This window comes from Manihot esculenta, chromosome 17, assembly GCF_001659605.2.
Source record: "Manihot esculenta cultivar AM560-2 chromosome 17, M.esculenta_v8, whole genome shotgun sequence".
Lineage (NCBI taxonomy): Eukaryota > Viridiplantae > Streptophyta > Magnoliopsida > Malpighiales > Euphorbiaceae > Manihot > Manihot esculenta.
The window spans coordinates 18,879,794-18,893,044 of record NC_035177.2 but is presented as its reverse complement, the minus strand read 5'-3'; positions in this window follow the sequence as shown (position 1 = coordinate 18,893,044).

The window sequence follows — 13,251 nt, the reverse complement described above, 5'->3', positions numbered from 1 at the left end:
TGAGGTGAGAATTTAGTGCAAATGAGACACATAGGGAGCTTTTAGTCGAGGAATGTTCAAACTTGAAAGCTGGGCAGCCGAAGTTGAGGGTACGATGAAGGATACTCTAGAATCAATGGACAAGCTTCAGGTTGATCTTGACTCGACCCGTGCCTCTAACTTGGGCCTTGAGGGTTGGGCTAAATCTATTAAGGATCAAGTGGCCTTATTGCAACGTCAAGTCTTGGAGCTATAGGCTCAAGCTTAAGAGGCTCAGGCTGCCTCTATCAGGATAGTCAAGCTTGAGGCGAAACTCCAGAAGACAGTGGCTTAGAGTGGGGAGATGTTTGTTCAAGGTCAGGATCTGTGAAGAAGGAGTTGATGACGCTTAGTCACTAATCCGTCTTGGGGCCATGAAATAAGAAACTTAGTAAATTTCCAGGGTGGAGCTAACACCCCAAACATAATGCTTGGTGGATGCCTGCCTTGTAATTATAATTCATGGCCTGACGATAACTACCTTGACTCATGGGATCAACGCTTGAGCGGCTTGGTAGGAATTGCCTTGGCCTGATGTAGACTGACTGCTGGTGGGAATTAGATTGATAACGTGGCCGGAACAACACTGTAATGCGATTGGTTAGAACCTGCGAGAGTGAAACATGAGGTGGTGGTAGGTGCCCATGGCAGCCACTTTGACGCTCAAGTCAATATCTTAAAGAATAGAAAGAATGCAATGAATTACTTAGGGCTTAATAATATTAGTGTAACGACCCGGAAACCGGACCGCTACCGGCGCTAGGATCCAGATTGGCTTAAGGCCGCCGGGACCCGTAGCAAGCCAAACATTCATCCTGAATACCTGTTTAATCCCATACATGATCAACACATACATAAAAATTTTGAACTTTTCTTTTCATTCATTCACTAAACTCAACCTGTGCATGCACTAATCATATACATAATCATCAACCCTATAATGGAGTCCTCATCAATTGCTCCAATGGGGTAACATAACATTCATTAAGTGTGGTTTACATAAACATCAATACACATTTAAGATCATGTACTAAAAAGGGATTAACAACATACTATGGTCAAGCACAATTCTATCCTCAATAACATCATTAATTTACATAACTGTTTAATACAATTCATTACATTTCAATATTTATCATGTCCACCACTAGCTATTACATGACCACGACTTTACTCTAGCTGACTTCCTGGTCTACCCTGTACCTGCAAATCTGGGGGTTAAGGGAGAGGGGTGAGCTATAGAGCCCAGTGAGCAGAATAAATAAACATTCAATTTAAATTTCATGCCTTCATGAAATGCAACACATCACAAACAAATCACATCAAGGATGGACTTGTCACCAATACATAGTCCAATCGTGCCAGGGGCGTAGAATGGGCCTCACTGGTCTTCCATACCATATCATCATCATATCATATCATACGAGGACTAAAGGATCATCCAACATCTGTAATACCCGGCTAGAATCCGGCATCGGGATTCCTGCCTTCCGGCGGAATCTAGGGTGTTGGATCTCTCTAGAAGGGTAGAATGTGTTTTCTAAAATGTTTTCACATGATTTCATGGTTTTAAATGAAAATGAATTGAGTTTTGAAGAGAAAAGGCCAAGGAGGAAGAACCCAGGTTCGGCCACCGAAGGTGATGTTCGGCCGCCGAACATGAGATAGTTTCGGATGGACTTTTGGCTTCCGAAAGTTGAGTTGGGCAGAAACCAGGTTCGGCTGCCGAACCTCAAGTTCGGCCGCCGAACATGGGGGACTTTAGGGTGCTGGTTTGGCCGCCGAATGTGGCTCAGCCGGTCGCCTATAAAAGGCCTCAGACCGAAAATGGGCGAGTTTTCTCCCCGTTCTCGTGCCCAGGTGAGTTCATGTCCTCCCTTGGTCGATTTCACGTTTTCCTTCAATCTTCTATGGTTTTTATGAGTTTCATTCTTGGTTTTGAAGAGTTTTAAACTTGGATCAAGGATTTGGAGCTTGGAGACCCCGGAGCTAGTTTCCTCCACATCTCCAAGGTTCGGGTCACACCAACCCTCGATCTCCAAGAGGTTAGTGTAGATCTTTGCTTTTCCTTATGTTTAATGAAGTTTTAAGTAAGTTTTATAGAGTTTGATGGTTGAGTTTGGGTAGAAGTGCATGTTTAAGGTTTATGTGGGTTTTATACCCAATGTATGTTATGTGATGTTTGTGTTGGGGGTTTTAAGTTAGTTTATGCTCCTTTATGCTTGTGGGAGTGCGTATGCATGATTGGGAGAGAGTATGTGAGGATTTGGGTATATTTGAGTTTGGTTTTTGGCTTGGCAGAATCGGACCTGTCGTCCAGAGGGAACCAGGTTCGGCCGCCGAAAGGGGTTTCGGCCGCCGAACCTGCATGGGAGGCAGTCTTTAGGCTGCCGAACGTGCCCCCGAAGGAGGGACTTTCGTTTCTGTCCTGGAGTTTCGGCCGCCGAACCTGCCGCCGAACTTACCCGAGTTTCGTCTCTGGAAGAGACTTTCGGCCGCCGAAGGTGCCGCCGAAAGTGCCCTGTCCAGCCGTTTCTTGGGTGTTTCCTATGCATGTCTTAGTGATGTTTAGAGGGGTTTTTGGGAGTATGTTTATGAGTTGTTTAGAGTATGTTTGGCACCTCATTCGAGTCCACCTGTGTAGGATCGGACCCGAGGGATCGAGGAGGCCAGTAGTGCTAGCAGTTGCAGAGTCTGTCAGCGTCTGCCAGGAGGTGAGTAGAACTAAACCTAATCTTTTATTTTAAGAAATCAAATGTCTAATGCATCTTTTATTTTAATGAAATCTAATGCCTAAAGCATATGCATGCATCATGTTTATATGTAATAGGATGATTGCACTAGTTTCACGAATGTGACGCATTGCATAAATTGTTGATGTTGTGATGAGATGGGTGGACCAAGGCGACCTCAATAGCCCGTAAGTCTGTCATTGAGTCCTTTTTAGTCGGGCGAGTACATGTAGGAAAGCCCAATGAGAGCTCCTTCGGGGCCGAGTTATGACAGAGGGAATGTTGGGGTCATGTCTAACCCTGAGGGGAAGGACGTTTCGAGAACCCTCTAAAATCACCCGCAAGAGGAAGAGATTGCTAGCGTGAACTCAAGCGGGGATGAAATGTTTGATGTGTATTCGTTGTGATATGACGCATTTCATGAAAGCATGGAATAAAAGAAAGAATAAAATAAAATGAATTAAAATATAATAAATAAATAATGAATAATAAAATGAAATCATAATTAATGAACTGTTTTCTCTGTTTCTACTCACTGGGCTCTTGTAGCTCACCCCATTCCCTTAACCCCAGTTTTGCAGGGCCAGAGTAAGTAAGGCAGAGTAAGTCAGATAGAGCTATGGGAAAGAAGAGGTTCAAGCATGGGTTGCCATGTTTGGTTGTAATAGCTTAGCTATGTTTTGTTTATGTTTGAGTAAGGTTTGATGGGTATGTTTATGATTATAGAGGATGTTATGTAAGGAAGTTGTTAAAGAGATGATATGTTATGTAATGCTATGTATGTTTTGTATGCTTGTTTAGCTTAGTAGTGGACATGATGATAATGATGATATATGGTTATGATGAATGAAAAGAGTAATGAGTATGTTATAAGAGATAGAGCCAAGCTAAGAAAAGTATGTGAGATGTATAGTATAGAGTTGTGCTTTGCCTAGTGTCGGTAAATCCCTTGGTTTTGCATGATCAATATGAAAGTTAAAGAAATGTTTTAAGAATGTTTTCAAGTTAAAGAAATGTTTTAATGGTTTGAAGTATGTATGGCCGTGAGGGAAGAAAGGATCTCAATCCCTTGACCCAAGACGGATATGTTTTTACAGCTAGCTTGATGACTCATCTAGTATGAAGTTCTATGTTTCTATACATAGGTCAAGCTGAAATAAAGAAAAAGTTTAAAGGCTTTCCGTAAAAGCTTAAGTTCTTATGAAAATGCTGATCATGTATGGGATTATACCTAGAGTTCAGGATGTTTAGAGGCTTACTACGGGTCCCGGCGGCCTTAAGCCGATCTGAATCCTAGTGCCGAGCAGTTTGGGGCCGTTACAAGAGGTGTACCGGTTTCCGGGCTGTTACAGTTGGTATAAGAGCTTTGGGCCTCATAAGTACGGTGTGTTGAGCAAAGATGCTCAAGGATTAGAGATATCCCACATCGGAAAGAGGTTGGTTTAGATGTCATAGAAGGGCAAGCACAATAAGAAAGATTCAGAGTAAGATCATGTCCACTAGGACCGGATGAGGAGTCCCGTCTTGTTTGATGATGTGTAATGCCATGTGTGGTGCATGTGCATTTATGTTTGTATTATGGATGTTGATAGTCTCTTAGCCGCGAGATGGCATAATATGTACTGATATGAGATGAGCTGAGAGACCAGGTATGGCCTTTGGCACAGTTGGTCAAGGCATGTTCTGCTATGTTGTAGGCTATAGGTGACAGGTTCATCCATGATATATATTGCATGAGGGGTCATGTGTTTGTCACATGGACCATATGATATGATGCATGCTATGTGTTATGATGCCATGCTATGTGATGTGATGCTTATGTGTACCGGTGCGCTTGTTGTGTTTTCAGAAGAGCTGAAGATGCAAGGTGCTAGTCGATCTGTGGAGTCAGATCCGTCTGAGTGGGAAGGTACGGAGACCTTTCCTCCCGTTCTGCCAGGAGTACAGTCAGGTATGGTTGGCAGTGGGGAAACGTCAAGAGACCCTGGAAGGTCTGTTGATGTCAGCAGAGAAGGAGTGGTGCAGAGGAGGGACATAGGTGTGCAAGTGAATATGGATGAGGACTGCATGGGAGAGTCTAAGGATTTTGAGAGTTCAAGTTCAAGGGAAGTTGATCCCTCCATGCTGAGTACAGCCGCCAAGAGAGGTAGAAGGGGGAGAAGAACCCCTAAGCAATGGGGCAGAACTAGGAAGGGTAGGTTGTGGAAGAGGTTTAGGCTAGATGCTGAAGATGGTGCGAGTTCTGGTCGAGACACTACAAGATGTATGAGGTGCGGAGGGTCGCACAAGGGAGTCTGCCGTTATGGGACAATAGCTTGTTTTAGGTGCGGACAGGAGGGACACATAGCACGTGAGTGTCCTACTGCACCCAGGATGGTACGGTCCCAGCGGTTAACTCCAAGTAATGTGGCTCAGACCAGTGAGCAAGGAAGGGGAGCAGACACATCGAACATGGTGGTGTCAGGTACGCTCACTTTTGAATGTTCTGATGTGTGTGTTTTTGTGAACCCTAGTGTTTTTCTCTTTCTTTAGTTCTCTAGGAGCCGTCGAGAGGTTGAGTTAATAGCTTCTGGGCTAGAGTGTTCTCTTTGGGTCAGTGGACTCATGTGTGATCCATCTGTGGCAGAGTCAGTCTGCCGGTCCAGTTCAGTGTCAGTTGAGGGTAGATGCCTTCCACCCGACATTGAAGTCCTAGACTTGACTGTCTGGACGTCAGTTTAGGGTTGGACTGGTTTTTCTACCCGTGGTGCTATCTTGGTCTGCAGAGACAAGGCAGTCAGGTTCAGAGGGCCGGATGGGTCAAAGATTTTCTTCTGAGGGGACACAGTAGGGATGCCTAGAGGTTTGATGTCAGCCTATCAGGTTCGTAGGGTGCGTAGGAAGGATTGTCAGAGGGTTCTAGCTCTTGTTTGAGAGTTTAGCAGTCAGGTCGGGGAACCAGCCTCGATGCCAGTTGTTAGAGAGAGTTCTTAGTTGTTTTCCCAGGCTAGTTGTCAGGTTTACCACCTGTCAGGAAGTTAGAGTTTGGAGTAGGAGTGGTGTCTGGAACCAGAACCATTTCTACCCTTCCCTACAGGATGGCGCCTGCATAGAGAGAGGTAGTAGTCAGAATAGAGGTGAGGCTTGGTAGATAAGGGTTTTATCCGACCTAGTACCTCACCCTGGACTGTTCCAGTGTGGTGGTGGGAAAAGAAGGATGAATCCTTGAGACTTTGTAATAACTGTAAGCAGTTGACCAAGGTCACTACCAAGAGCAGGTATTCCCATGCAGGATGGATGATCTATTGGGACAGCTAGTAGGAGCTGTTTGTTTTTCCAAGATAGATCTGAAATTCGGGTACTACCTGTGAGAGTTAGAGTTAGTTTGGGTTAGCAGTGAGAAGAAGCCAGTTAGTAAAGATGAGAAGAGAAGAGAAGAGTAAGGATCAGAGTAGCGCAGTGGAAGCGTTGAGTTTCAGAGGAAGTTGGGTATTGCTAGAGGTATCTCCTATTGGAAGAGTGTTCTTAGGAGAACCGGGAGTTTTGACTCCGGCAGTGCCGTGTCTCTCTTTTAGGAGAGAGGTTTTTAGGTTTTGCTTGCTTGATTGCTTGCTTGTTTATGTATGATTGATGCTATGTTTCAGATGCCTGTTTGTTTGTGGAACATTCGGGGACGAATGTTCTTGAAGGGGGGAAGAATGTAATACCCGGCTAGAATCCGGCATCGGGATTCCTGCCTTCCGGCGGAATCTAGGGTGTTGGATCTCTCTAGAAGGGTAGAATGTGTTTTCTAAAATGTTTTCACATGATTTCATGGTTTTAAATGAAAATGAATTGAGTTTTGAAGAGAAAAGGCCAAGGAGGAAGAACCCAGGTTCGGCCGCCGAAGGTGATGTTCGGCCGCCGAACATGAGATAGTTTCGGATGGACTTTTGGCTTCCGAAAGTTGAGTTGGGCAGAAACCAGGTTCGGCTGCCGAACCTCAAGTTCGGCCGCCGAATATGGGGGACTTTAGGGTGCTGGTTTGGCCGCCGAATGTGGCTCAGCCGGTCGCCTATAAAAGGCCTCAGACCGAAAATGGGCGAGTTTTCTCCCCGTTCTCGTGCCCAGGTGAGTTCATGTCCTCCCTTGGTCGATTTCACGTTTTCCTTCAATCTTCTATGGTTTTTATGAGTTTCATTCTTGGTTTTGAAGAGTTTTAAACTTGGATCAAGGATTTGGAGCTTGGAGACCCCGGAGCTAGTTTCCTCCACATCTCCAAGGTTCGGGTCACACCAACCCTCGATCTCCAAGAGGTTAGTGTAGATCTTTGCTTTTCCTTATGTTTAATGAAGTTTTAAGTAAGTTTTATAGAGTTTGATGGTTGAGTTTGGGTAGAAGTGCATGTTTAAGGTTTATGTGGGTTTTATACCCAATGTATGTTATGTGATGTTTGTGTTGGGGGTTTTAAGTTAGTTTATGCTCCTTTATGCTTGTGGGAGTGCGTATGCATGATTGGGAGAGAGTATGTGAGGATTTGGGTATATTTGAGTTTGGTTTTTGGCTTGGCAGAATCGGACCTGTCGTCTAGAGGGGACCAGGTTCGGCCGCCGAAAGGGGTTTCGGCCGCCGAACCTGCATGGGAGGCAGTCTTTAGGCTGCCGAACGTGCCCCCGAAGGAGGGACTTTCGTTTCTGTCCTGGAGTTACGGCCGCCGAACCTGCCGCCGAACTTACCCGAGTTTCGTCTCTGGAAGAGACTTTCGGCCGCCGAAGGTGCCGCCGAAAGTGCCCTGTCCAGCCGTTTCTTGGGTGTTTCCTATGCATGTCTTAGTGATGTTTAGAGGGGTTTTTGGGAGTATGTTTATGAGTTGTTTAGAGTATGTTTGGCACCTCATTCGAGTCCACCTGTGTAGGATCGGACCCGAGGGATCGAGGAGGCCAGTAGTGCTAGCAGTTGCAGAGTCTGTCAGCGTCTGCCAGGAGGTGAGTAGAACTAAACCTAATCTTTTATTTTAAGAAATCAAATGTCTAATGCATCTTTTATTTTAATGAAATCTAATGCCTAAAGCATATGCATGCATCATGTTTATATGTAATAGGATGATTGCACTAGTTTCACGAATGTGACGCATTGCATAAATTGTTGATGTTGTGATGAGATGGGTGGACCAAGGCGACCTCAATAGCCCGTAAGTCTGTCATTGAGTCCTTTTTAGTCGGGTGTAACGACCCGAAAATCAGGCCGCCACCGGCGCTAGGATCCAGATCGGCTTAAGGCCGCCGGGACCCGTAGCAAGCCAAACATACATCCTGTGAACCTATTTAATCCCATACATGGTCAACAACATACATAAAAATTAAAAACTTTTCTTTCATTCATTCAAACATTTCTTTGCCAAGCCTAGCCTGTGCATGCACAACATAACATAAACCTCTCATTGGAATCCTCATCAAATATTCCAATGGGGTAACATAACATAACATAGGCTTGGATTACATAATCATCATAAAAACATTATATCTCATACAAGACCATGTGTACAGGGAATACAACAGACTCTAGTCAAGCACATTATCAAACTTACATTACATTACATCTCATAATTACATTACCAACAAACCATGTCCACAGCTAAACTATTACATAAACTTCTCTTACTCTGCTGACTTCTCTATCTACTCTGCACCTGCAAGACTGGGGTTAGGGGAGAGGGGGTGAGCTATAAAGCCCAATGAGCGGAAACTAAAAATATTTGCTTTAATTCCACCCTTTTTAGGTATGTTATTATTCATTTTATTATTATTATGATTCCTCCATTTTTAGGTATATTATTATATAACTTTTTCTTATTCATGCTTTCATGGAATGCAACACATCACAGCTAATCACATAAAGGATGGTATTGTCACCATTAGTCCTCAACATCTCCAGATGCCAGGGGCGTAGAATGGGCCTCACTGGTCTTTCTCTTACATAACATAACATTCCAAAGTGTCAGGGGCGTAGAATGGGCCTCACTGGTCTTTCTCTTACATAGTGCCAGGGGCGTAGAATGGGCCTCGCTGGTCTCCCATAACATATCATCATAACATAACATCAGAGGACTATGGATCACCCAACAACCATCCGCATCAACATCAATTTATGCAATGCAGCATATTCGTGAATTCTAATGCAAACATCCTGAAATATTGCATGGCATAATGATGCATGGGCAATGCTTTATGATTCATTCATTTATTCATTTATTCATTTACTTTAAAACTTAAGAAGTTGTTCCACTCACCTGGTGACTAAAGCTGAACAACGAACTCGGAACGACTATCTCACAACCGGGGGTCTCGGTTCCTCGGGTCCGAACCTACACAGGTGGACTCAAATGAGGCACCAAACAACAAGAACATAACTCTAAACATACCCCCAAAAACCTCCTAAAAACATCACAAAACACTCCTAGGAAGCATGCAAGAAAAGGCTGGACAGGGCACTTTTGGCGGCACCTTCGACGGCCGAAAGTCCCTCCAGAGACGAAAGTCAGGCAGGTTCGGCGGCACCTTCGGCGGCCGAAACTCTCAGACAGAGACGAAACTCATGCATGTTCGGCGGCACCTTCGGCGGCCGAAAGTCTCGGACAGAGCCGAAACTCCAACTTTCGGGGGCAAGCTTCGGCAGCCTAAAGCTGCCTCTCAAGCCATGTTCGGCGGCCGAAAGTGCCTTCGGCTGCCGAACCTGGTTTCTGCCAAAGGGCAGAAACTTTGGCTCCTCTATGCACATATGCCTCCCAACTCTCACACCATGCATATACTTCACCCAAATCATGCATACAAGTTCCTAGGGGCCTCAAAACATCAAATACCCCAACTACAACACTTCAAGCATACTCAAACATCATACATTGTTCATAAATCACTTAAAACCTAACATTTGCTTAAAAACTCATACAACCCTATACATGTCATTCTACCCCATAAAATCACTTAAAACTTACTTAAAACACATGAAGAGCTTAAGATCGGCTCTTACCTCTTGAAGATCGAGGGTTGAGGAGATCTAAACTTGGAGATGGGAGAAGTTTCAACTTTTGGTCTCCAAGCTCCAAAACTCGTTCTAAGCTCAAAGATCTTCAAAACCAAAGTTATAAACTTGTAAAGATCATGGAAAAAGGAAGGAAAAACTCAAGATTGGGGAAGGATGGCGGAATGCTCACCTTGGCCGAAATGGGGAGGAAAAGCTCGCCCATTTTCGGCTAAGGGACCCTTTTATAGGTGGCTGGCCAGACCACGTTCGGGGGCCGAATGTGCCTCCGCATCCATGCAAATGTTCGGCGGCCGAACTTGACTTTCGGCGGCCGAACCTGGGTTTTCCTCCAATGCTATTTTCATGCAAAACTCATTTAGTTTCATACTTTAAAACCATTAAAAACATGAAAACATTTCATAAAACATGTCTTTACCCGTCTAGAAGTTCCCGACATCCGAAATTCCACCGGACGGTAGGAATTCCGATACCGGAGTCTAGCCGGGTATTACATTCTCCCCCCCTTAAGAACATTCGTCCCCGAATGTTCCTCAACTAGTACATGCATAACATAAAACACATAGATACTAACCTCTAAAAGAGATGGGGATACTGTTGGAGCATGGACTCCCGTGTCTCCCAGGTACATTCTTCTATATTGTGGTGGTTCCACAAGACTTTCACCATCGGGATTTCCTTGTTTCTTAACTTTCTGATCTGGGTGTCTATGATCCGCACTGGCTGTTCAACATAGGTGAGATCCTCTTGGATCTCTACATCAGGCTCACTAAGAACCTTACTCGGATCTGACACAAACTTCCTCAACATTGAAACATGGAAGACCGGATGGATTCTCTCCATAGAAGTAGGTAAATCCAGCTTGTACGATACATTCCCAATCTTTTGCAAGATCTCAAAGGGTCCAATGTATCGTGGGGCTAGTTTACCTTTCTTCCCGAACCTAACCACTCCTTTCATTGGAGACACCTTAAGCAATACCAGATCCCCCTCCTGAAACTCAACTAGTCTTCTGCGGATGTCTGCATAACTCTTCTGTCTGCTTGCAGCAGTCTTGATTCTTTCTCTGATTATGGGTACCACCCTGCTGGTAATCTCTACTAGCTCAGGCCCTGCCAAGGCCTTCTCACCAACTTCTTCCCAGCAAACAGGTGATCTGCACTTCCTTCCGTACAAAGCTTCATATGGAGCCATCCCGATGCTAGCATGATAGCTGTTATTGTAGGCGAACTCTACTAAAGGTAGATGTTGCCTCCAAGAACCGCCAAAATCTAGCACACACATTCTGAGCATATCTTCTATTGTTTGGATGGTCCTCTCTGACTGTCCATCAGTCTGGGGATGGAAGGCAGTACTGAAGTCTAACCTAGTACCCATGGCATTTTGCAGACTCCGCCAAAACCTGGAAGTGAACTGGGGCCCTCTATCTGACACTATAGACACTGGAACCCCATGCAGCCTGACAATCTCATCCACATACACCTGCGCCAACTTGTCCACAGAGTAGCCACTCCTGACAGGGAGGAAGTGAGCAGATTTGGTGAGTCTGTCCACAATCACCCATATGGAGTCCAATCTGTTGGACGTCGCCGGTAACCCTACTACGAAGTCCATAGCTATGTTTTCCCATTTCCATTCTGGAATCGGTAGCGGGTTAAGCATTCCAGCTGGCTTCTGATGTTCCAGCTTCACCCTCTGACACACTTCGCAGGCTGACACGAACTGCGCCATTTCTTTCTTCATAGCTAGCCACCAATAAACCTTCTTTAGATCTTGATACATCTTGGTGGCTCCGGGGTGAATGCTGTATCTTGCATTATGAGCCTCTCTCATAATGTCTCCTTTTAGCCCTATGTCATCTGGTACACATAATCGACTCCCATAGCAGAGGATCCCCTTGTTGTCAAATCTGAACTCATCATTCTTGCCTGACTGAACGGTCCTAGCAATCTTCACTAACTCGGGGTCCTCATGCTGTTTCTGAGCGACTTGCTCAAGGAACACGGGTGTCACTTTCATCTGAGCCACTAAGGCACCTGTACCCGACAACTCTAACTGTAGTCCTTCTTCGATGAGCTTGTAGAACTCCTTTACTACTGGTCTTCGTTCTGCTGTGATGTGGGATAGACTGCCGAGTGATTTCCGGCTTAAGGCATCAGCTACAACATTAGCCTTACCCGGATGATACTGGATTTTGCAATCGTAGTCACTGAGCAGTTCTACCCATCTTCTCTGTCTCAAATTCAAATCTCTCTGACTCAGGATGTACTGCAGGCTCTTATGATCTGTAAAGATCTCACATTTTACCCCATAGAGGTAGTGCCTCCACATCTTGAGTGCAAAGATTACTGCTGCCATCTCAAGGTCATGCGTGGGGTAATTCAACTCATGCTTCTTTAGCTGTCTAGAAGCATAAACAATCACCCTCTCATTCTGCATAAGCACACATCCCAGTCCCACACGGGATGCATCACAAAAGACTGTAAAGTCCTCTCCACTAGATGGCAGTGCTAACACTGGTGCTGAAGTCAACCTCCTCTTAAGCTCTTCAAAACTCTCTTCGCACTGGTCGGTCCACAGAAATTTCTGATTCTTCCTGGTTAGTCTGGTCAGAGGAGCTGCTATCTTTGAGAAGTCCTGAACGAACCTCCTGTAGTAACCTGCCAAACCCAAGAAACTTCTGATCTCCGTCACTGAAGTGGGTCTAGCGCAGTTAACCACAGTCTCTGTCTTCTTGGGGTCTACCTCTATCCCATTCTCTGACACTACATGCCCCAAGAACGAGATGCTCCTTAGCCAGAACTCACATTTAGAGAACTTGGCATACAAGCCATGTTCCCTCAAAGTCTGCAAGACCAACCGCAGATGATGGGCATGCTCTTCTGCATTCCTGGAATACACTAAGATATCATCTATGAAGACAATAACGAAGTGATCCAGGTATTGGCTAAATACTCTGTTCATGAGATCCATGAATGCTGCAGGGGCGTTAGTTAACCCGAACGGCATTACAAGAAACTCAAAATGCCCATATCTGGTCCTGAATGCTGTCTTTGGCACATCTTCATCTCTGATCCTCAGCTGATGATACCCAGATCTCAGATCTATTTTGGAGAAACAACCTGCTCCTGCTAGCTGGTCGAATAGATCATCGATCCTAGGCAACGGGTACTTGTTCTTGGTAGTAACCTTGTTCAACTGTCTATAGTCGATACAAAGTCTAAGGGATCCATCCTTCTTTTTCACGAACAACACTGGAGCACCCCAAGGTGAGGCACTCGGTCGGATGAAACCCTTGTCTACCAGTTCTTGCAACTGTTCTTTAAGCTCTTTCAGCTCTGCTGGCGCCATCCTGTAGGGAGGGATAGAGATCGGTCTGGTTCCTGGCATCAATTCTATTTCGAACTCTATCTCCCTAGGAGGCGGTAAACCTGGCAGCTCGTCTGGGAAAACATCTAAGAACTCTCTAACCACAGGCACCGAGGCGGGCTCTCTGACATCTCTG